Raw genomic sequence first — 24,920 nt, forward strand, 5'->3', positions numbered from 1 at the left:
ATGACTATACATTGAGTGGAAATCAGAGATTCCCAGTCACTCTTTTGGAAACATACCTGGGATATATTTGGGCTTTATTTAGCAGGCTATGTAATAATTATTCTAACCACTTTTGTCTTTCTTGTTTGGTAATTCTATCCAATTTTTTAAAGTATGTATGTATTTATGTGTTTGTTTGTTTATTTATTTATTTATTTATTTATTTATTTATTTATTTATTTTGACAGAGGAAAAGAAAACAATCAGGGGGAGGAGCAGAGAGAGAGAGAGAGAGAGAGAGAGAGAGAGAGACCCAAGCAGGCTCACATTGTCAAGTGCAGAGCTGACTTGGGCTCAATCTCATTCTGTGAGATCATGACCTGAGCTGAAATCAAGAGTCAGATGCTTAACTGACTGAGCCACCCAGGTGCCCCAAACCCTATTTTTTTTTAAATTTTTTTCAACGTTTATTTATTTTTGGGACAGAGAGAGACAGAGCATGAACGGGCGAGGGGCAGAGAGAGAGGGAGACACAGAATCGGAAACAGGCTCCAGGCTCTGAGCCATCAGCCCAGAGCCTGACGTGGGGCTCGAACTCACGGACCGTGAGATCGTGACCTGGCTGAAGTCGGACGCTTAACTGACTGCGCCACCCAGGCGCCCCTCCAAACCCTATTTTTAAGAGGGCAAAATATGCTTTTGTATTATAATTGAATAGCTAGTGATGTGTACACCCATGGAAAGTTTTGTGTGTGACTTCTGCCATTATGAGGGAATTCACATGGCCCACAAAAATCAGAACATGAAAGGCTACAAGGCCCACCATGGATCTATGGGTCTGTTGGCTGTATATTGCCATTGTACTCACATTTATTAGATACCTGGCTATTTTCCAGATAATATGCCAACATCTGAGGAGACAACAATTATTAGACCATGCCCTCTGCACCTTAGGACCTAAAAATCTTATGAGAAAACAGACATTCCCATAACTCACTGCATGCATAGCTGGCTGTATGAGCTAGAGACTGATGCTTCAGAGATGGAGGGATTAATGGTGGGATTTTGAAGATTTCTCAGCCAAAACAGAAAAAAATGAAAAAGGAAAGTCATTTGAATTGTTCCTATGCATGTGATAGAAGGGGAATGTTGTGTCCCCAAAGACGATAGCGAATGACATAATATCCTATGCAAAGGTGCTAGTTACTGTATTCTTTCTGGTATAGTATGCCCACGTGCACCTTTATAAGTCAGTGCCCTTATCTTTTGTATTTCCAAAAGTGCTGTGCTCTCTGTAACTCTCCTCCGGGTCCTCTGGGTTATTTCCCCAGCAAACGGGCTAGGGGATGATGGAGGAAGACCATCTGTGAGAATCAGTTAAGGGCCTAGCCCTGTGCTAAGCATCTGACATACATCATCTGTTACAATCCCCTGACACAAATCCAGTAGCCTTAATTCTGAAATTGGACAAGGAAAAAATGGAATAAAACTTGAAATCTTTGATTTCTGATTTATGAATGTATGTATGCATTTAGGCAGGTATGCATTTATTTTCTTTATAATTTAGTTTGGTAGAATTACTAGGATTTTTGGGATGGAGGTACACTTTAATTGTTGTAGTTGAAATTAAAAGTGGAGAGGAGGGGCACCTGGGTGGCTCAGTTGGTTAAGTGTCCAACTTCAGCTCAGGTCATGATCTTACAGTTCATGGGTTTGAGCCGTGCGTCGGGCTCTGTGCTGACAGCTCAGAGCCTGGAGCCTGCTTCGGATTCTGTGTCTCCCTCTCTCTCTCTGCCCCTCCCCCACTCATGCTCGCTTTCTCTCTTTCTCTCTCTCTCTCTCTCTCTCTTTAAGAATAAACATTAAAAAATTTTTAAATAAGTAAATAAAGTGGGGAGGAAACTAAAATGACCTAATCAATTTTTACCATTTATTTTGAGAGAGAGAGAACGAGAGAGCAATAGCGTGTACACTTGCTTGAACAGGGGAGGGGCAGAGAGAGGGAGGGAGAATCCCAAGTAGGCTCCATGCTCAGTGCAGAGCCCAGCAGGGGGCTTGATCCCACAAACCATGTGATCGCCACCTGAACTAAATCAAGAGTCCTACGCTTAACCCACCGAGCCACCCAGGAGCCCCAGGGTTGTGTGTTAAAGACCATGTCTGGAGAGAATGGACACCGGGGTCCCCCACTGTTGATAGGGCACAGACTTTCACTGATGTGGATAATATTCTGACATTATTTCAGTACAAATTAGGCATCAAATTCTCTTTGAGACCTGGAAAATTCCGAACCACTGGGTTTTGATTTCTGTCCACTGTTGCATAGGGAGTACTGGGTTTAGTTCTTTGGTAGTTTGGCATGGGCAGGAAGCTGAGTCTGACCTTGGGGTGGAGGGTCAGAGGTGCCTCTTCCTCCTTTGTCCTCATTGGTGACTTCCCTTTTTTTAAAACCTCTGGAGTGTGCATTGTCACCACGTGGGAGGCTGAATTGGATTGGCCAAATTAGCTTAATCTGAGTATATTTAGAAAGTAAATCTGTTAATCTGCATTAAAATGGCTTATTATATTCAAAATGAAAAGTTGAGAGGGAACAAATTCTGTATTCTTAATATACATGCAACATAGTTCCAACAGAACAGCTTTGGTTGAACCAGAGATTTCTATCCCTATTGCTTCCCCACAGGGGAGAATTGTACCACATATCCTTCTAGAAAAGACAATGGTGTCCAGCTTTCTAAGGATTATGGCGGTACTCTCTTCCATGACCTAGTTTCCTTGAAAAGCCTTGCCTTCTCAGACTCCCTGAGACTGTCCTAGGACCTGAGATTCCTTATGTTTGCAAGTAATCTGATGTTGTCTGAACCGTTGCTAAGCCTCAGAAATAATCCAGAAATACACATTGCATTAGAAATGAAAGATGACATGGAAGAATTTATAATTGCATGATTTTGTTTCTTTGACAGCATTTTGGAAACTATATTTGCTGCGTTCATTACATAATTTCTCAACTGAAATCATTGGTTATGCTAGGATTTTGTGCATTTTGGTGAAAGGAATACAATATTGTGTTATGATGACAAAATAATGGCTAAAAGAATTGAAGGGATTAAAGCCTGTGTCCAACTTCAAGTTTTTGTTAAATCCTTGCTCAAGGAAAAAAAAAAAAAGAAAGAAAAAAAGAAGAAAAAAAGGAAAAGAAATGCTTTGGGTATAGTTCTTCTATTTCACTGTGTCAACAACATCTCTGAAAAATGGCACTTGTACAGCTGAGAAGAGCTTGGGCTTTGAGGCCAGACACCCTCTCTGCCACTTACTGTTGCACTATGGGACCTCAGACAGCTCTGAGCACCGCTTTCCTCGTAGGAGTCTGACCTAGTGGTAGTGATCCCTGCCTCTTAGTGGGGCCAAAACCAACCATGGGGTCCAAACCAACGCAGGAAATTAATACAAAATGCCTATTGTGTGATAAATACTCAGTAGGCAAAAGCTCATTTAAGTTTTTTAACATTTATTTATTTTTGAGAGAGAGGGAGACAGAGTGTGAGCAGGGGAGGGGCAGAGAGAGTGGGGGACACAGAATCTGAAGTAGGCTCCAGGCTCTGAGCTGTCAGCACAGAGCCCAATTCAGGACTTGAACTCATGGGCCATGAGATCATGACCTGAGCTGAAGTCTGAGGCTTAAATGACTGAGCCACCCAGGCGCCCCGCAAAAGTTCATTAAAAAAATAAATAAATCTCCCCCATATTTTATCCTAATCCTTTTTGTATTGTGTTTTGTTTTGTTTTGTTTTTTTCTGTACACCCACCCTCTTGGGTTGCCTCCACACTACCACTTGCCCTTGTAATGAGCCACAGTACCAGAAACAGCACATAGAAATTTATCACAGGTAAGAAAGTTGGGGACTGGAATGATGTGATCAGACTTGAGGATGGCTTGAAAATCATTCAGTTTTTTATTTTGTTTTTTTTTTTGTTTTTTTGTTTTGTTTTGTTTTGTTTTTTTGATTTGTACTTTAATGAATGAATAGGTTTAGCAGGTTTTTTTTTTTTTTTCTGACCATGGTTCTTTCTATGATAAAATTATCAATTACTTTCAATCTATTAAACACATCACCAAATTATGAAAGAATATTACATGAACTTTATTCTTTTGGTATTTTATAGCAGTGGCTAATGGAGGTTTAAGAAATTGACTTTACAGCGGCACATGGGTGGCTCAGTTGGTTGAGTGTCCAACTTTGGTTCAGGTCATGATCTCCTGGTTCATAAATTGGAGCCCCGAGTCGAGCTCTGTGCTGATAGCACGGAGCCTACTTAGATTCTCTCTCTCCTTCTCTCTGTGCCCCTCCTCAGCTCATTCTCTCTCTCTCTCTCTCTCTCAAAAATAAATAAGCATTACCAAAATAAAAGTAAATAAATTGACTTTATAAATATTCAAGGAACTGCCTGCCTATGCCTTTTCCTGGTTTAGAACAGACTCACTCTCACAGTCTCTACTACTTTTTTTTTCTTTGTTCTTTTGAATTCCTCTATGAAAATATGATTGTCCTCGGCTGGTCGTACTACAGAAAGGTAAACAGAAAGCTTGTTTAGAAAGAGAATTTCTTCACTCTCAGAGGGAGTGCACAGTACTGTATACCCCCCCTTTTCACAAAATTGAACACCTCCATTTCTCTTCCAGGCAGACTAATACTACATGTGAAAACATATATTCCATAATTATTCTGATCCTTAAAATTAAAAATAAAACTGTAGAATAAAGTTTTGGGAAAAATACAGGGATCATGATAAACAAATTTTGGAATAGTCCTAAAGATCTTTTTTTTTTCTCCAAGTTTTTATATAAATTCTGTTAGTTAGCATGTAGTATAATACTGGTTTCAGGAGTAGAAATGAGTTATTCATCACTTACATACAACACCCAGTGCTCATCCCAACAAATGTCCTCCTTCGTACCCATCACTCACTCTTCTCCCTCAATCAACCCATAGTTCTCTATCTTTAAGAGTCTCTCATGGTGTGTTTCCCTCTCTCTCTTTTACCCCCCACCCTTCCACATGTTCATCTGTTTTGTTTCTTAAATTCCACACATGAGTGAAATCATATCCTATCTTTCTCTGACTTCACTTAGCATGAAACTGTCTGTCTCCATCCATGTTGTCACAAAAGACAGGACTACATTCTTTGCTATGGTTGGGTAACATTCCATTGTGTGTATATAGCACTTGGGCTCTCTTCATAGTTTGCCAGTTGCTGATAGTGCTGCTGTAAACATTGGGGTTCCTGTGCCTGTTTGAATCATCATTATGGTATCCCTTGGGTAAATTCCTAGCAGTGCTATTGCTGGGTCATAGGGTAGATCTATTTTTAACTGTTTGAGGAACCTCCGTACTGTTCTCCAGAGTGGCTGCACCAGTTTGCATTCCCACCGACAGTGGGAACATCCTTGCCAACATCTGTTGTTTCTTGGGTCGTTGATTTTAGCCATTCAGACAGGTGTGAGGTGGTATCTCATCGTGGTTTTGATTTGTATTATTTCCCTGATGATGAGTCATGTTGAGCATCTTTTCATGTGTCTGTTAGATGTCTGTATGTCTTCTTTGGAAAAATGTCTATTCATATCTTCTGCCATTCCTGAGTTACTTATTTTGCGGCCATTGAGTTTGATAAGTTTTTATAGATTTTGGATGCTAACATTTTATCAAATATGTCACTTGCAAATGTCTTCTTCCATTCAGTAGGTTGCATTTTAGTTTTATCGGTTGTTTACTTTGCTGTGCAGAAGCTTTTTGTCATGATGAGGTCCCAGTAGTTCATTTTTGCTTTTGTTTCCCTTGCCTCCAGAGACATGTCTAATAAACAGTTGCTATGGCCTAGGTCAAAGAGGTTGCTGTCTGTGTTCTCTAGGATTTTAATGGTTTCTTGTCTCACATTTAGGTCTTTAACCCATTTTGAGTGTATTTTTGTGTATCGTGTCAGCAACTGTTCCAGGTTCATTCTTCTGCATGTCGCTGTCCAGTTTTCCCAGCACCATTTGTTGACGAGACTGTCTTTTTTCCACTTGATATTCTTTCATGATTTGTCAAAGCTACTACTTGATTTGTAGTTTATTTTTAGTTTTTCTTTAAGTCACCAGAGGCCATAGTCCACTTTGATAGCAGAGCAAGGCAAGGAACTCTCTCTTCTTATCCATTATGCTGTTATGTAGCTGTATCATCTCAAATGTACCTTGGAGGAACTTCTAATTGGAATGGTTATGAAACTATTTTGCCACTCTGTTATGTAGATTTTGTTTCAATGTGAGATTTTTTTAAATCACCATATCATTAAACTTACACCAGGTTAATTTAGGAGGGAAAATATTTAGAATAGTCATTAAAATAAATTGCTGTACAGTCAAAGATAGACTTGTAATTTGTTATCCCTTTCTCTGGTTATGTTTAAATGGGATAACATTCTACCAGATGTACCATCTAAAGTGCAGCCTTACATAAATGGCAAGAAATCAATTCTTTCAGAGTTTCCTTCCACCTTAAGATTTAAAATGAAAATACAATAATTCTAAGAAAATAGCATTAAATGTAGTTCCATTGCAAATCATCTAACAATTTTATAAAGTTAAAGTTTAAATGAAGAAGGGGAAAAAAGCCCCGAAGGGCAAGGATTTCTAGTTTTGTTTTGTTTCTGTCTTTAATTTGAAAGCATGAAATAACTTCCCTGACCTGTATCAAATTCAATAGAAGTGATAAACTGAGGGTATCAATTTCTTGTTGAAAGAAATAGAATAGCATCGTAATTAAAAATGGGCAAACGGGCTCCTGGGTGGCTCAGTCGGTTAAGCGTTCGACTTCGGCTCAGGTCATGATCTCACCGTTGGTGGGTTTGAGCCCCAAGTAGGGCTCTGTGCTGACAGCTCAGGGCCTGGAGCCTGTTTTGGATTCTGTGTCTCCCTCTCTCTCTACGCTTCCTCATTCATATTATCTCTCTCTCAAAAATAAATAATAAACATTAAAAAAAATTGAAAAGTGGGCAAACGTATGTTCAGAAAAGGTGACTATTATTTGTGCCATCACAGTAATGCCATCTGATTGGCTCAAGAGCCCTGAGGATAAAGGCCCCCCTATTATCAATTGTACACCTGGGCTTGGCAGCCTGGTTTTATTGGCACCTCGGGAGGGACCCTGCACTTCATTTCTGTCCACACAAATGGCTAGATCACTTAAATAACTGCTGAAACGCTGCCATAAAAGGAACATGTGCAGAACATTGTGTTTATGCAAATATGACTTTGCCCAAATTCTGTTTTGTCTTTCATTTTTATTTGTATGTTTTAAATTTCATTTTTGCTCTTGAGGAACAGTCCCATATGCAGCCTGTACACAGAAGAACACTCTGGAGATGAGACAAAGCCACTGTAAGGTTCTTAGCCATTTTATTTGGATGTCTGAATGGCCATGAATTTTACAGATTTTCCTTCACTGATGAATAAAGAAGTTAGCTTCCATTCCCGTGGAGATGATTCATTATGGTTTGCGACCGTTAAGTTAAACACTTGGCAGGTTATACGGTCTGACATCTTACTTTTGCATCTTCAGCTATTTGATGATGTAGCCACTTCCCACCCAAGACACGCCACAGTGTTCATTTTGCTGTCCGGATGTTCCTGCTTTCAAACACCAACCTCTCTTCCTTGGTACCACCCACTGACATCTTTAGGAAGAACACTCCCCCCCCCGCCCCCCTGAATTTGAGTAAGGGAAGGGCAATGAAAATACTTACAGGTATTTGTCCAAGAAGAGAAGGAAGTATAATTCCAAAGATGAGAGATACAAGCTATTAGTTGTTGAGCGAGCTGGGTTGTGTGCTGCAAAGATAGCCTTCCTAATACACTGAAAGAAGAACCCGCAAGTCGGGGAGGTGAGGCAGCTCAGCCAAGTGCACAAATCCCAGAGCACTGAGCAGAGCTCAGCACACAAGTGTGCGTCTGGGGCTGTCTAAAGCCCAGGCTCCTTCCTTCCCTCTCAGTTTATGGGAACAAGGACCTAATGGTCAAGCGCCGCTGAGCCCACACCTGCAATGAACTTATTGTACATCGAGAGCAGATTGACAACCACCTCTAGGGAGTGGGGAACTGTGCTCCCCCAGTGAAGGCATGTGAGATTTTACCGTTGCAGTTACCACATCTCCTGGTTGGTGGTGTCATTCTACCTGCTCCTTAAATAAGGTAGCAAGACCTGCATCTACATTTGATGTACCTGATGATACAGGAAAGCAAGTTGGAAGGTTATTGATTAACCCCAACAACTCAATATCAAGATATAAAATGTAATCTATTGTTGTGATATAAATGAGAGAGGCTTTGTTTCAGTTACATTAAACTGTTGTTGGTGAATTTGTGACTGGGGCTTATCAACTTTTTACAGAATGTGGAGTATTATCAAAAAGATTTTGTCTGGGGGCCTGAGTGGCTCTGTCGGTTAAGCCTGTGACTCTTAATTTGGGCTCAGGTCATGATCTCACGGTTTGCGGGATTGAGCTCCACAGTCTTTTTTTTTAATTTTGTTAATGTTTGTTTATTTTTGAGAGAGAGAGACAGAGAGTGAGTGGGGGAGGGGCAGAGAGAGAGGGACACACAGAATCCGAAGTGGTTCCAGGCTCTGAGCTGTCAGCACAGAGCCTGATGCGGAACTCAAACTCACAAACTATGAGCTCATGACCTGAGCCCAAGTCAGACGCTTAACCAACTGAGCCACCCAGGTGCCCATGTAATCCATATTCTTGGATAAATTAGATTACTGGCGTGTATATCATCATGAGATGATAAAATTACCTCTTAGAAACACTGAAATGTAGATTTGAACGCAGTTCTAGAGATAATTCCTAGAGGCTTCATACTGCCTGATAAGTCTGTGCAGGAAAAATTTCACTAAATGAACAATTGAGGAAATCTTCACCCCCCATTCACCTGTCGCTGTGTTCTATTTTAACATCCACTTGATGGTTGTCATCACAAAGCCTAGAGCACAAATGATATCTTAATGGATATCAAAATCTGTGCTGCCTCTTTGACTAATTAATCCCTGAAGCAACCAGAGCACTCTGTGATGACTGACTGACACCACCCTAATTTTCTCATGACGAGCTAAAGGGGAGGGCTTCTAAGGAGCTTCTTAGCGTGGTTATTCTGAAGGCAGGATGTTTTGTGAGAGAACTTTCCCGCACTGGGACAGAGGCACGAACTGAACTGAGCCACGAAGAATTAAGTTGTATCCCATGTTCCTCCACGGCAGTGACCCGATTCCTTGAGTGACGTATTGCTGCCATTTTATCCATCTCCATACATACCCTCCTCGTTGAAGCAGACAGGGATACAGATTGGTGATGTGTTTGTGTGAAACAATAGTAATAAAGGTGACAGCATGTCAAAGGCAATCCTAAAGATGTCTGCAGAATGGGAAGTACACAGATATTTTCCGGTGGAAATGTAACAGAACAATTAATCTCTTCTTTTTGAAATTCAAACAAAGTTAATTATTTTTACTAATTTAGATAGTATCTTAACCAAAAGCTAGCAAGCTTTATTAGACTTTAGATGAATTAAGCAAAGACTCAAAGGCTTTGCTCAAATCTTCCCCTGGCCGCCCTACTCGGGATTGCAAGTTACTGCCGCCCCACTCACAATCCGCTTTCCCTCCCTGACCGTTTTTCATTCTGACCACTTTCTAAAATATAGCCTGCTTGTTTTATGCTTGTTGCTTATTCACTGTGTATTGCTTTATTATAATTGCCAGAGTACAAGATTTTTAAAACATTTGCTTGCCGTTATATTCCAGGTGCCTAGAAAAATGCCAAATACACAAGCTACAGAGTGACCAATAAATATGTATTCAATGAACACGTTAAATGTCGATGCACTTAATAGCAACAACCCAGCACGCTTAAGAACCTCAGAAGTTTGTCTGTTTTCGCTGAGAATTCATATTTGGAAATACGTCAATTTTTGGATAAATGGTTATGTGAAGAATACAGATAGACATTAAATTATTTTCAATTATAAACTAACAGTAAAACAATTCTGGTTTGGACTTACAAACTTAGAAATCTATATTTCTCATTTTTGTGCAGCTGAAGAACAAAGATAGCACCATTGAATCATAGATGAACATTTATTTTTGTATCCTCCTGATGAATAATAAAATTGGAAAATACTAAAGATTTTTAAAACATCTTGAGAGAACAATTTTAGCATCAGACCTGTGCATCATTTTAACATATTGGGGCATAACTTAGATTCACTTTATATTCATTTGATTTCCACAAATAAATATTCTAAGTCCAGCAAGTGAATTATTTATAGGAACTTCACACAGATGAATTTCTTTTCATGTAATATCTTTTAAAGTGACAGTACTCCTTTTATGACGGGGTCTAATTCCAGCTGTCGTACAGATGCGCTACATGACCTTAAACAGTACCCTGACTTTCAGGACATCATTTTATACCCCCCCCCAAAATAGGGGTTCATTCTGCATGCCTCCAAGGTTCTTTCTACTTCTCTGATTGTGTGAGATCATTGATGTGATCTTATTCTATTACATGTGATCTTGTTTTTATATTAAAGCACTTAGTATTAACCAATATGTCTGGATCTACTTTTAGTTTGCCGCTTCTGCATTTAGAAGAGATGAATGTGTTATATTGGTTACTTTTAGAATTAAACATAATCTCATATATTATCAATCTATTAAAGATACTGCCTATCATATATTATGCTCTACTATATACTACAGATGTCTTTTATAAAAGATACGTTATATTTATAAATATGTACCTTATATATTAAAGATATATTAAATATATAAAATACTTCTCTTCTGGTTTGCTTGGAACTGTACTCTCACTTTATTTTCCAGAAGTCTGCCACGTTCTCAGCACTGAATTGGGTATTTTACTTCCAGTGTCTCATTTACTGAGAAAAGTTAAAGTTGCTAAGAAACTGACAAATTTAAAGAAAATATATTGTTAATATTAGTTTAGATGATAACTTAGTTATCTTGTCCCAAATATTCACTTAGATATCTTGTCCCAAAGCCAGCACGATAAACTACATTTTTCAATATGGGAGATATAATACTAAACACATTATTAATGTTTCAATTATTTTCCCCAAACTTTATTTCAGTCTTTTTTAAAAATTTCAGTCTTTTCCAAAAAGCCAGATTATTGCAATGCAAAATATACTACCCTTACATTTTGATTAAATGAACATACTGAATATGTATAGGAAGAAGGACTTTTCATGTAAATGATTTGATTCCTCAGGTGTAACCACTGTATACGTGTTGAGTATATATATTTAAATTTATTTACCACCCAGACTGGTTAAAACATCTTGTTTATCAAAACTAACCACAACATTCCTGATGCATCATCTCCATATTCCTTATGAAATTGGAAGAATTAGCTTTCAAATGATCCAATCGTATCTGGAGCTAAAATACATCGAAAGTATTGTTAATGGAAATTTAATTAGAAATAACAATTTTTAATGAAAAAGTCATGCATTATATTTGTGAAAGTCGGTAGGGTGATTTTTAAAAATTGTATAAAAATTGTATGATTACCAGCAGTTGTAATGAAATATTTGGTGGTTGATAGTTTTGCCGTAATTGTGTAACTATTGCTCAGATTCACCTTCGAAAGCGCCTTGGACTCATCGATTCTTTTTATTTACAGGGATTTTCAGTGTCATGTTCCTGAATACTGGGCAGAAGACCTACAAATAAGGTAAGGTACCACGCATTTTATTTTATTTCAAGGTGTACTTACACAGACTCTCGTCAATAGTTGAGTAACTGGGAGTTGTATGTCATAAAGAGAATCAAATGTCAGTTGGTGTGGGGATGCAAGTTACGGTCATCATCGATAATGTTGGCAATTTGTGGCTGTTCTCTTGTTTTCTTAAAACTCACATGTAATGAGATATTTACCATTTGGTGCTTCTTTTGATTATTAGTTGTTTGCAGCAAGATAAACACATTTGATTGACTTAGTTTCTGTGCCGTCCAACAAAGACTTCCTTGTGAAGCATCATGAGGCAGCTGTGATGTGGCATTGACCCACTGTAAGGACCTCATGCAGAAACACCTGTCCAACCCCAACCTCTGCGAGGACAAAAGCAGGGGAAGTGTACACTCACCAGTGTCTGGAGAAACATGAAATCTGAAATTGGGAGTCTGGAGCAGTGTTAACAAAGTGAAAAGAATCCACTCAAAAAAATGCATAGTTCTTTATTCTCAGGTGTTATGTTGTTTTATCTGAGTCATGATAAAGTGAGCAATGTCAAATTGAACTTACATATTATCTGAGACTATAGATTAATGTAGTTATTTTGTTTATACCTTTATATACATAGGAGGCAAATTTTGTATTTAACAACAAAAGCATTTTGAGGTGTAGACCCATTCTCTTGGCATTGTTTTCTCTCTGAAGACACCCTTGTCTGCACATTTCTGGCTGTGCATCTGCTGAGAGGAAGGAGGTGGGCAGGGCAGAGATGTGTTGTCGCAGGAGAAGGCAGTGCCGGTGACTGCCCCCCACCCCCGGTTCCCCCACCATGAGTCCATGGCTTCTCTGAGAGTTGAATGCCAGGAAACGGGTGACTTTGAAAGGTCTTGTTGGAGTGACTTGGGGTCCCAGTTACAAGGACCAGAGCTACTTTATTGCTCAGAAAGCAAGTTATTACATCTTAGTCTCAGAAATGAATCAAGGGACAAGTGTCACAGTTGAGTATTTTAGTCATGTTTGCATACTTTAGCTTCTCTCCAGGACTTCCAAAGAAGTCAACAGCTGGGGAGAAGAATCTGGAATCTTTTTAAGCCTTGTGTGTCTCAGCCTTTTCTCCTCTGGTTTTGGAGGGAGGTGGAATTAGGTGCGAATACACGTATTTGTAATTGAATATAACAAACTTGAAAGTTGAAAGAAAAATAATTAATTTGTATTTATAATCAATTGTTTTGCTTCTTGAAAAATACCCTTTGATACCATAAGATATTTTTTTCAATTAATTTATCACTGTTGATCATATAAATTTAGGAGAACAGAATAATATGTGTAATTAAAAAAAAAAAAAGGCCCTGAACATATTAAGCTTGTCTTTTCTAGGGACCTATACCTTAAAATAATAAGAACTAATTATTCCTTCAATCCTTGACATGGTTGATAACAAAAGTAGAAAAACATCTTGCAAGAAAACAATCTCAATTAATCCAGATTTTGCCTTCTTCAGGAATCCTATTAGTGGTATAATACAGTTAAACTTTAAAATAGTTTTACTAGTTTCATGAATGAAATCCAATAAGGAATGCAGAGTGGCAAAGCTTTCTTTAAGGTGTTATTCAGAGAACAGGAATTATAAAAGTACCATAATTGTAAAAGAAAGAATTTACTCAGTATTGAACTCGTCCCTTGTCTTTGAGGTATTTGTCTGAGTTTCCAATGAAGGCTCATCCAGACACTCAGCTCAAGAATTGCTATGACTTAAGTCTTCTGTGTGTTTGGACCAGTGTTTTCACTGCCTGGGTGGTGGTGGGGTATGAATAATCTGTAGAAGTGTAATCGCCGAGGCAATAAATCTAGGATTCCTTTTAGATGTGCTCTCTTGTTATTGACTTTTAGGAGAAGAAAGAAGAATTAAGAATATCCCCAACCCAAATGATCGGTATGTGCCTTTGCTGTATGCTTATCAGGATAAAAATGAAGATACGGTGTGCTTATTTTTACTGTTCATTCTAAGGGGCTGTCTTTGTATGTCTATTTTTATGTATGTCCCATATTTAAAAGATAAAGCAATGCACATCATGTTTTCTTATCTGAATTTTTATTCTTGATGCTGCTGTCAGAGTGATGAATATGTATAGATAGGCACATAGCAAGAGAGCTTCTGAAAGTGGCGGAGATAAGGAAATACTTAGTATTCTCAGTAACAGATAAATGAAAAGGAAATCTGTTGGTTACATTTGGTATTCAGTTCTTTTAATCAGTGCTTCGTGAGGCAGGCTTACAGAGCTTTTTGGAATATTTGACATTGACTCCTTCTTATGTGCGAGCCCAGAGGATATTAACCAAGCAGAAGGTGACTGCTTTGGCTAATTCCACCTGTCCCATTTTTGGAATGTTTCATTACAAAGATCCTTCATTCAGGTGTCATATCTTTCATTTCTTTATGGACCTAGGTTTCTAGTTGGCGGTTAGGATAACTGGATTTTAATCCAAATAAAAACCCATCTCATATCGTGCTAGTTACCAGTTGCAATACAGACAATAATAACATACCAGATGCTTGAACTCCAGAATGTTTTGACTTCGAAGTTCAACCTCCGGGTCAGTCTGAATTAGCCCTTGATTCTGTGTCTCTCTTTTTCTGGGTTATATCATCCACCCCTAAGTGTGGCCAGCCCACATTACCTTTGCGATGGCTTCTGTTGTTTGTGTGGTGACTTCTCGATTCGTCTACATCCACACCACCCACCACTTGAGGGCTCATTCAAACCTGATTTTTAACTTCGCTCCTACCCATTGCAACCTCACTAACCCGAAGTCATTTTACCCTCATCATGTACACTCTGTAAATAACTACACGTTATAAATCCTTTGTCTTCTAATAGCACTGAACAGTACATTACTTTATTAATGCACATTGTTTTCCACTGACTCTGTTTTGTACTAATGTCCTCTCCCCATCTAGAAGGAAACTTTTTCTAGTGGGATTGACCAAGTTGTTTTTGTTTTTTTCTTGTTTTTTTTTTTTTGAGAATAGAGAGATGAAATAAAACACTCTGAATCAAAATATTCCAAGTGGCCATGTCCTAGGCATGTGCTTTACAAAAGTACCTGTTAAGAAATAGATAATTTATTAAAGGAGGTGTCTTCTTAAGAGAAGCAGACCAGAAGGTTCTTATACATTTGGTTTTGCAGTGATCAGACATGCAAGGCTGCATTGAGAGCACATGTGTTCGACTGATGACAACAAAATAGCTTATCTAGAATTTATAAACTGGTTTTCTTCCCTATAAAGTTACATCCTAAGCATCTGTCCAGAACCTGATTTGAGTTGACTGCCTCCTTGGAGTTCTGCCCATATCCAGAAATCCCATAACATTTTTGCCAGTGAAAATACGGATTCATGTATTTTATATAATCATGGAAGTTTTTACTCTTTATTTTGTAAAATGGGGAATAGAAATGTGTACCTACCAGCTCCTTTTTAGTATTTATTAATTTGGGGTTATAAACTTTATTTTTTTACTAATATTTATAAACCTTTTCACAGAAATACACACACACACACACACACACACACACACACACACACACAAAGGTTAGTTATGCTGCTCAAGAAGTTACTCAATAGCTGTAAGCCATCAGTGAGACCATCTGCAGGGAATTAGGTCTATGAGTACTTACCCCAAAGAACTCACTACAGATTGACTATGTAACTATCACTAAAGAGCTTAACAAAATGTCCAGCACTTAGTAAGTACTTACTAAACAGTGAATGAATAGCAGTCACATAAGCATTGTTAAAATTCTCATGTTCAGGGCATCATGGCACATATTTTTATTATTTTTAAATTCTTGATTATTAATTACCTTTCTTTTCATGTAGAGTTTTTAGAAAGGATAACTTTTCCTTTTATTTCTGGTTCCTTATATATCTCAAAATGTCTTTTCTCTTAGCACAATGACATATTTGCTGGAGTAACATTTTCAAGCTGCAACTTTTTCCCCTTATGAGTTCTGTATATGGTTGTCTAATAAATCCCAGTGTTTAATGATGTAGACAGTTTAGGGGCCAATCTAATTCTTATCTGGGTGTTCTTCCCTCTCAAACATTTCTTTCTTTGTCATTAACCTTTGGAAATTCCAGAAGGATATGTCTTGTGTAACACTCATCGGGTTAGTCTGGAGACACTCAATTTTTTAAATGTGATCTTCTTTAGGAAAGTTTCTTTTATAATTATTTTTTCCATATTCTTTTTTTCTGCTCCCTTTTTCTTTACTTTCTCCAATTATAGAATGAGTCTTCCAGATCAGTTTTCCATCACTTTCTCCCCTCGTTTGTTGCTTTCTTCTCTGCCCTATTACTTTGAATTTCTGGGAAATTTTACTGCCTTATCTTCTATTAATGTAAATGATTGTGTCCCTTCTTCCAACTGTTATTTATTGTTTTTTCTTCATTTTTAATTTGGCAATTGTGTTTTCCTTTGTCACATTATCCTTCATGAGTTTACGTTATTCTTATAGTTAGATCACATGATTTTATTGACAAAATTGAGTATTGGATCTTCAGAGAAAATGAAAATTCCTTCTCCCTAGGATGTCACTATTATGAACTACATCTTAAGCCTCCATATCTTATTAGTTAGAAGGAAGAAACCCATAAATAAATAAACCAATCCAAATTTAATTTTCCCAACTGTGCAGTTCCAGTCTTTCTTGGATAAAAACAAACGAAAATGAAAAACTGAGTGTTTCGGTGACACCACCCTCTCCTCCCGCTTCTCCCCTAGAGAAGGTCTCTTTGTGTGTGTTTGTGGGGGCGGCAGTGTGCAGAGTGAGCTGCATGGAGGATAGTGTAACTGTACCGACCTCACGATGACATAAGAGAAAATGTGGCTTTAGGCGCTCAGCTTCCTCTACTGTTTAATGACATTCCTCTTGCCCTGAGTCTTTTCATCTGAAATCTGAGTGGTCTGTGGTCTTGAATAGGTGCTAGTGGTGACCCACACCTTCCCTGTGGTGAAGTCTTACTCTGAGGTCCATTGGCTGTGAAGAATGAGGCACACTCTGTGGTCCTCTGTGAAGATTCACTCCTTAGCTAGATTCTCAGTAAAAGGATGCTTATGACACTAAAAAAAAGCTACAATTTAGAGCCCCCTTCTCCCTGATAAGAATTTTTTCCCTTCTTTTCTTCTTTTTTCCTTTCCTTTCCTTTCCTTTCCTTTTTTTTTTTTTTTTTTTTTTTTTTTTTTTTTGTGATGGAGCTTTCACAGTCCTCAAGGGTATATCAGGGCAAGAGACCGTACTCTGCTGTTGGTGTTATCCTCTCTTACATAACAAACCTTCCTTCTGTGGGTTTGTCTGCATTTGTCACTCTACTGTCCTCTTACAAATCTCATAGTCTAGAAATGGGGGAGACCAAGCTTATATTTCTCATCTGTTCTCTGTACTAGCCAGCTGTAGGAGCAGTAATAATCAGAAGTGGGGGTCACTAGACCCGAATCCTTGTGTCTGGTGGCTTTTATGCTCAATCGAGTGTGAACACCATTCTCCCAATACAGTGACCCAATTTGCAAGGCGACTCGTTCTATCAGGCTGATTTGCAAGTGAGAAGCTGAAATTCTTATTCCTTCTCTCAGCATGGCAATCTAAAATCTATTCCCATCTTTCTCAGACATACTGATGTGTTGGGTAGACTAGAAGTGGTGCTCTGGTACCCAGAAGACATGAGAGAAGCTCATAAATAATATTCAGTTGTCTCATGAATTTTGTAGCCAGTGTGAATTATTTATTTTTCAATCCCCTCTTCTATTTCCTGTAGTGAATCAGTGTCAAAAGGAACACTCATTTCTACTATGAGATGTTGTCCCTCTTTCTGATAGCAGTTTTCCTGACACACTCCCTTTCCTTTCTTGACTTGTTCATCTTTTTGACCATGAAGAAGTGTTTTCATATTTTTAATGTATAATTAAGGAGAAGTGAAGGTGTGTTTCATCTAACATTGGATGTTTTACAGCTGTAATCTTTCAGAGACAGAAAGTTTTAGGTCCAGATGAGTTGCAAGAAAATCTTTTGAGAGCAGTTCTAAGCATGAAAGTCAAAACTAGAGTCAGTTTAGATGATCACCTATGCCAGTCCAACCCTGTATGTGATGCTGGGAGATTATGAATATTTTCAATAGACACATACAAATGGTGTCTCAGGTAGTGTGCTACCTCCTATCCATCTCATGGATGGTTCTATTCTTCTGCCCTTGACTTTCTAAAGATTTGTGATGGCCAATCAGGTAACCTGAGGGAGATGTTCTCTCCACTAAGTTAGCACGTAGGGCCCAGAAACCTTCCTCCAGTGTTTTCCCCAACTTAATACAAGCACGAATTCCACATTGTAGGTGGATTGTGCCAGGCATATATTTAAGCACGAATGTGGGTGCATTGTGCCAGGCATATATTTAAGCACGAGTGCATGGCTTTATTCTTCATTAAATGTTAAATCTTATTTACATGTTGGGTTTTTTTTCGCTGTTTTGTTGTATGTGCCAAGCTAGATGCTAAACTCAGTCAGATAATCTCACAGTTCTTGAAGATTTTTTTTTATTTTTTTAACGTGTATTTTTAACGTGTATTTATTTTTGAGAGAGACAGAGACAGAGACAGAGTGTGAGTGGGGGAGGGGCAGAGAGAGGGAGACATAGAATCCGAAGCAGGCTCCAAGCTCTGAGGTGTCAACACAGAGCCTGACGCGGGCCTTGAACTCAGGAATGGTAAGATCATGACCTGAGCCAAAGTTGGGCACTTAAGCAACTGAGCCACCCAGGCACCCCGGTTCTTGAATACTTTTGACATTCTATGGCCTTCATCCTATTTCTTAAACAGATATATTTAGTGGTACATCAGCTTTCTTCTTTTCATCTCTATTTATGAAAAACGGTTATATTTTTTTTCCAGGGTAACTTGATAATTGGCAATATTTTGTTTTGAAACCCTTTGCTAAGGATTCATAATCACGTTAATTGCATATTATTTAAGTTAATCCAAGTGATCTTTTCAGTCCAAAGACCAGAGACTGCCTTCAACTGTGTTTTCCATTCAGTGAGTACGTCGTGCGTTTCTCTGAGTCCGTGTATTCCCTTCATCCAAACAGTATTACCAAGGGCAATATTTCGAAAATGAGTTTTGTTACTTTAATCAATTGTTCAATAAGTGAAAGATTAAAAAATGATGTGGGTTGGCTCAATAGTTAATCTTTCTCTAATTTTATTTTAAGATACTATTGAGTACTGTTAAAGTTTGACTGTGAAGTGCCTTGCTCTCCCTTATATGAATGATATTTTGAAACCTTAGTGGTTTTCCCCAGGATTTTATTTATTTTCACAATACTTAAAGTATTGTTCATTTGTTCATATTGTGTTTTTTTTAATTTTTAAGAACTATTTATTCAAATATATTTAATGTATTAAAAATCTTATCTATGCAGGCTCTCATGTCTGCTTCTCAAGTTTCTCAGGATCATTTTTTTATGACCTACATCATTGCAGATAAAGTATCAGAATTTTTTAGAGTCCTTGAGGATTCCAAGTAGTTATTTCAGGAGGCTAAGGCGACTCTTCCCTGTACGGATTTGACTAATAGCAGTCTTTCTTATATGCAGGAAAAGAGAGTGAGCATCTCTTTGTGATATTCTGATTTTATATACCCACTTCATGGCTGATCTTCCCAACTAGCTAATTGAGATACTTTGCAATTCACATCTGTCTGACTTTTTTTTTATGCGAATTATCTATTTGTGTGTTCATGTTTGAGGCAGAATTGAATAAGCTACCAATAATATTAGCAAGTACCTAGAATGAGGTGAGTGCTTACACATCAGTGACATTATTCAGTCTCCCTAACGATCCATAGAGGAGGTGTTATTTCCCCTCCAATGCCTGTAAGGGAAGTAGACAGAATTATACTGGATTAGCAGAACTGATATTACACAAGGGTGTGTCTCACATCAAGGACCGTTTCTCCCCAGTTTTACTTTGCTGGTGATTAACTGTGCTAGCAGTAAAAATACGGGAGTTCCTAGATTTGGAGAGTCATCGATTTTTCAATGATCCAAGTCACTGATGCATATTACACAATAACTGGACTTCTCTTTGCGATGTAGTTATATTAATATATATAGCTTATTGGAAACATTATTCATGACACACTGTGTCTTGTGCACCACATGGAACATTTAACAAGATAGACCGTATCCCATTATATTCTCATAATACAATTAAAAGGATTCAAGTCAAACCAGCATCTAGAAGAAATCCTTTACAAGTCATGCATCTGAAAAAGGACACGTATTCAGAATATATAAAGAACCCTGAAAATTCAATAATGAGAGAACCCAATAAAATAGAAGAAAAATATCAATCACTCTACCCCCAGAAAAATGCACAGATAAAAAATTAGAACACCAAAACATGTTCCACGTCATTAGAGAGATGCAAATTAAAACCACAATGAGGTCCATCTACACACTTATTAAAAATTCTAAAATTAATGGGGCATCTGGGTGGCTCAGTTGCTTGAACGTCTGACTTCAGCTCAGGTCATGATCTCGCAGCTCATGGGTTCCAGCCCCGCATTGGGCTCTGTGCTGTCAGTTCAGAGCTTGCAGCCTGCTTCGGATTTTCTCTCCCTCTCTCTCTGCCCCTCCCCTGCTCATGCTCTCTCTCTCTCTCTCTCTCAGAAATAAATAAACATTAAAATTTTTTTTTAAATCTAAAATTAATAAAATGGCACAATGGTTTCTAGAAATCAACTTGGCAATTAAAAAAAAAAATTAAACTTATACCCACCATAAGACCCTGCCATTTCATTCTTAAATATTTACCTAAAAGAAATAAAAGCAGGGGCGCCTGGGTGATTTAGTCAGTTGAGCGTCCGACTTCAGCTCAGATCATGATCTCATGGTCTGTGAGTTCGAGCCCCTTGTCGGGTTTTGTGCTGACAGCTCGGAGCCTGGGGCCTGCTTCAGATTCTGTGTCTCCTCTCTCTGCCCATCCCCCACTTGTGCTCTGTCTCTCTGTCTCTCAAAAATAAATCAATAAATGTAAAAAATAAAATCTAAAAAGGAAATAAAAGCATATGCTCACATAAAGATTTGTACATGAATGTTCACAGCAGTTTTAGTTGTAATAGCATCAAATGAGGAACAACCCAATGTTGCCTATCAGTAGTCAATGAACATATAAACATTGTGGTATATCAATTCAACAGCATATTAAAAAATAAAAGGAAATAAAATCTTGATATGCCGAACAACGTGGCTAAATCTCAAAATAATCAAGCAGAGTGGATAAAGCCGGACAAAAATAATAGCACATGTTCTATGTTCCCATGGGTGGATAATTCTAGAAATCATAAACTAGTTTATAATGACAGAGGAGATAGGGGAGCCTCTGGGGATGATGGATATTTGTTATCTTGGTGGTGATGACCATTTCATGGCATTTACATATGTTAAACTTGTCAAATTACGTACTTTACATATGTGAAATACATTGTATGTCAGTTAAAACTCAACAATCAAGACTCAACAAAGCTACCTAAAATGTATGGTGTTTAAAATACCAGTGACATGGACAAAAATTCCAAATGGAATCCTTAAATACCAAATCTTGGTTGTGGAAAAGGAGACTGAATTCTAGTTGGGAATTACAAAATAAACAAAAACATACAAGGTGATAAAGTAAAAATTAATTATTTTCCATTATTGAGTGGAAATAATTTGTCATTTTTCCTGGAGTATGTACAATTTGATTTTCTTTTCGTATAGTAGTACATTGAAGAAAAAAAAAACTAAGCCTAAACAAGAAAAGACCAACCCTCTATCCTTATATATGAAATTCATCACTTTCAAATAGCATTACATGATAATCATTGCAAATATTCAAATGAAATTAATTCCTATTTCTAGAAATAGAAATATTTCTATTTAAATATTTATCTAAATATCTAAATCGTTCTTAATTCCCCCAAATGAATTTATTTTTGGTGTGTTTAATATTTAGGCAGCATTTTATAATTTATTTCCATTTAATTTAAAATTGTACTGCATTATTTTTTTTATTTATATTTTCTTTATGTTCTGTTAAAACAGCATTGACATAGACCGTGCAGATTTGGATGTAAATGGATTTGCATATGAATCAGTTAATGGGGAGCAGAAGAGGAATGTAGTTAGAATTTCAAGGGGTAAACAACTAAACACTTCCTTTATATCAAGTCCCTTTATGTAAATCTTTATACAATAAGAATTGTAGACATGCATATTTTCTTATCTCTTCACCATAGAAATTTTCATGTAAGTCATTAATAATTACAAAGATCTGTTGTTGTAATGTGTTCCCAAAAGATCCCAAGGGGAGGAAAGCAGATATAGAGACTTATGATTTATCAATTTAGATGTTTTGGCAGAATTGAATTCGGTCCAGAAGTTCAGATGAGGTGGTGTCCTAATTGATTCTCTGCCTATTTCTAGCTGTCTGATAACCTCTCAGTCAGATATAAAGACGAGCAGTATACTTGGCTGAGCCCTGCCCCACCCCACTTCCTTGGTAGCCCTCTTGGGAATTTTTTAGCAATTTGAAGTTCCAAAGTTATAAGCTCAGTACATAGGATATCTTTAATTTTTAATAGAGCAAGCCTTAAAAGACTCTTATTCAAGAGATTTATAAATTCTGAATATTTTATCATTTAAAATACATAATATTATATGTTTACATACACATTGAATTCATAACTTAAGATACACAGTTTTCTCTGTTACTTTAGAAATGTGGACAGAAATAGCAAAACCTGTTTAGTTCCTCAAAAGATGTCTTCCCAAAGTAAGTAGAATACAGAGGGGACAAAAACCTGGTAAATATTAGAGCTAAATCATTCTTTTTTATTTTTTATTTTATTTCCTACAGCTGGATAATTCTTGAGATAAATAGGTTACTGGAATAAATAACTACAAAATATCAATAATTCTTAGATATCTTCCCTGGTGCAGAAGTATAAAAACAGGAGGTTGACATTTCTCTTAAGTCCTACAGTAGACAGTTAATGAAAAAAAAGCCAAATCATTTGGTCCTGTAAGCTTAGAAATCAATTTAAAGACATTTTTATGCATGAGGCAAAGCTATTCCAACTTTTAAAAAGTAACATAAAGATGGGGTATTTTGCCATTTTTAGCTGTCAACAGATTGTCATATTTATATGGATCTTTAATTTACGGGCATCCATGTGAGTTTCACTTAACTTACAGCTTAATGACCTGTTTCTATATTTGCAATGTATAAACATACTAGAGAATACAACTCACTGAAAACAATCTGTTGTGAAATTAAACAGCTGGTCCTAAGGGACACAGAGACACAGGAACACACACGGGTGGGGTGAGGGAGATTGCCTAGGCAGGTTCTGGGTTCTTGTGTTGGGTACCTCTAGGGGGCGCCCGCCATGCCCTCAATACTCTGAACTGTTGAAAAGGTGTGAGTGTGAAGTTCTTTTTTGTCTTTTTTAAGGTAAGTGTAGCTGGATGATCCAACCTATCAACCAGGGAGGAAATTGCATTCACATTCCCTTTCACACGCAAAGCGTCATGTCCTTGAGGTCTTGGTATTCCTTTATTCAGGGGCTTGGTCCCCACCAAGGGATTGCTCTCCCTGTTCTGTCAGATCCAGAACTTAGGGAATTGTGAGAAACAAAAGCACTACCGAGAAGTACCCCGTCTGTCTTACGTTTAGCCAAAAGCAAACACAGTTAGCGTCTACATGATTGTACAATTATTTTAAAATTGTATTGTTTCTGTATTAATTATACATTTTACTGTGTTTTTTATGCCTTATCAAAGTAACTGGAGGGACCTTATCTATTACTCTTCCCCTTGTTTCTTCTTTTATCCGTCCCTGCTGGGTTCGGTTTTCATTCTGCTGATCTTGTGACCAAAGCTAGCAAAAGCCCACATGTTCTAAACCGTCACTTTCGGGCGCCTGGGTGACTCAGTGGGTCAAGTGTCCAACTTCAGCTCAGGTCATTATCTCATGGTTCATGGGTTCGAGCCCGGTGTTGGGCTTTGTGTTAACAGCTCCGAGCCTGGAGCATGCTCAGGATTCTGTGTCTCCCTTTCTCTCTGTCTCTCTCAGTCTCTCAAAAATAAAAAATCAATCAATCAATCAATACAATGATACATTACATCATCACTTTCTTCCTAGTGGGGTAGTTATAAAATGAAACTCTCTTTTCACTGCCAGTCTCAATAGCTTCTTGTGGTCTGCTTTTGGTATGATAGCTTTACCTTGTGATAAAATTCAAACGTTTTCCAAATAGCCTCTGTTTTTCCTGTCTAGAGTTCACTGATCTCAGGGCTGTGAGAGTCAAGTGCTCAGACTCCTTTCTTTTGTCTCCTGTCTTGAAGCCTGCCTGAGTATGGAATTTCTCTCCAGCACCTTGCCTGGGAAGAGGACTGGTCTGGGGCATCTGCCCTTAGCCTCAGATTCAGAGGCTCTTTCTCAGTCATATTCACTTAACTATTTAATTTTTCAGTTCATTCACTCATCTATTGTGCCAGTTGCTGTGAGTAGCGCAAACAAGAAAGCCTATGCTCTTTTTTTTTTCAATGTATGAAATTTATTGTCAAATTGGTTTCCATACAAGACCCAGTGCTCATCCCAACAGGTGCCCTCCTCAGTGCCCATCACCCACCCTCCCCGCCCTCCCACCCCCCAACAACCCTCAGTTTGTTCTCAGTTTTTAAGAGTCTCTTATGCTTTGGCTCTCTCCCACTCTAACCTCTTTTTTTTTTTTTCCTTCTCCTCCCCCATGGGTTTCTGTTAAGTTTCTCAGGATACACATAAGAGTGAAACCATATGGTATCTAAGAAAGCCTATGCTCTTAAGAGGTTGACATTCTTGGAGGGAAGAGAGGAAAACGAATCAATACACATTGTAATGTTTTTATGTACAGATATTCATGTATATAATTATTAGAGTTCTTAGGGCAAATACACAGCATAAAGCAAATAGAGTCCTAGGCTGCTATTTTGTATGAAATTGAAGAATATCAATACTTCATTTAAAATCAGATATGTAATTGAATGAAGACTTCAATCTGTATTTAACAACGTGGAAATGA

The 24,920-nt window shown here is 37.9% G+C and overlaps 1 protein-coding gene across 5 annotated transcripts in view; it reads left to right on the top strand.

Moving 5' to 3' along the window:
• The window catches only part of PCDH15 (protocadherin related 15), a 1,549,353-nt gene that overhangs the window by 513,828 nt on the left and 1,010,605 nt on the right, over positions 1 to 24,920 (top strand). For all 5 annotated transcript variants that reach the window (XM_045040943.1, XM_045040941.1, XM_045040940.1 and 2 more), the window contains one exon: positions 11,716 to 11,766. The gene's annotated coding sequence lies outside the window, so the exon portion shown is untranslated. The remainder of the gene's footprint in view (positions 1 to 11,715; positions 11,767 to 24,920) is intronic.

The sequence above is a fragment of the Felis catus genome, chromosome D2 (genome assembly GCF_018350175.1).
Source record: "Felis catus isolate Fca126 chromosome D2, F.catus_Fca126_mat1.0, whole genome shotgun sequence".
Taxonomy (NCBI): Eukaryota; Metazoa; Chordata; class Mammalia; order Carnivora; family Felidae; genus Felis; species Felis catus.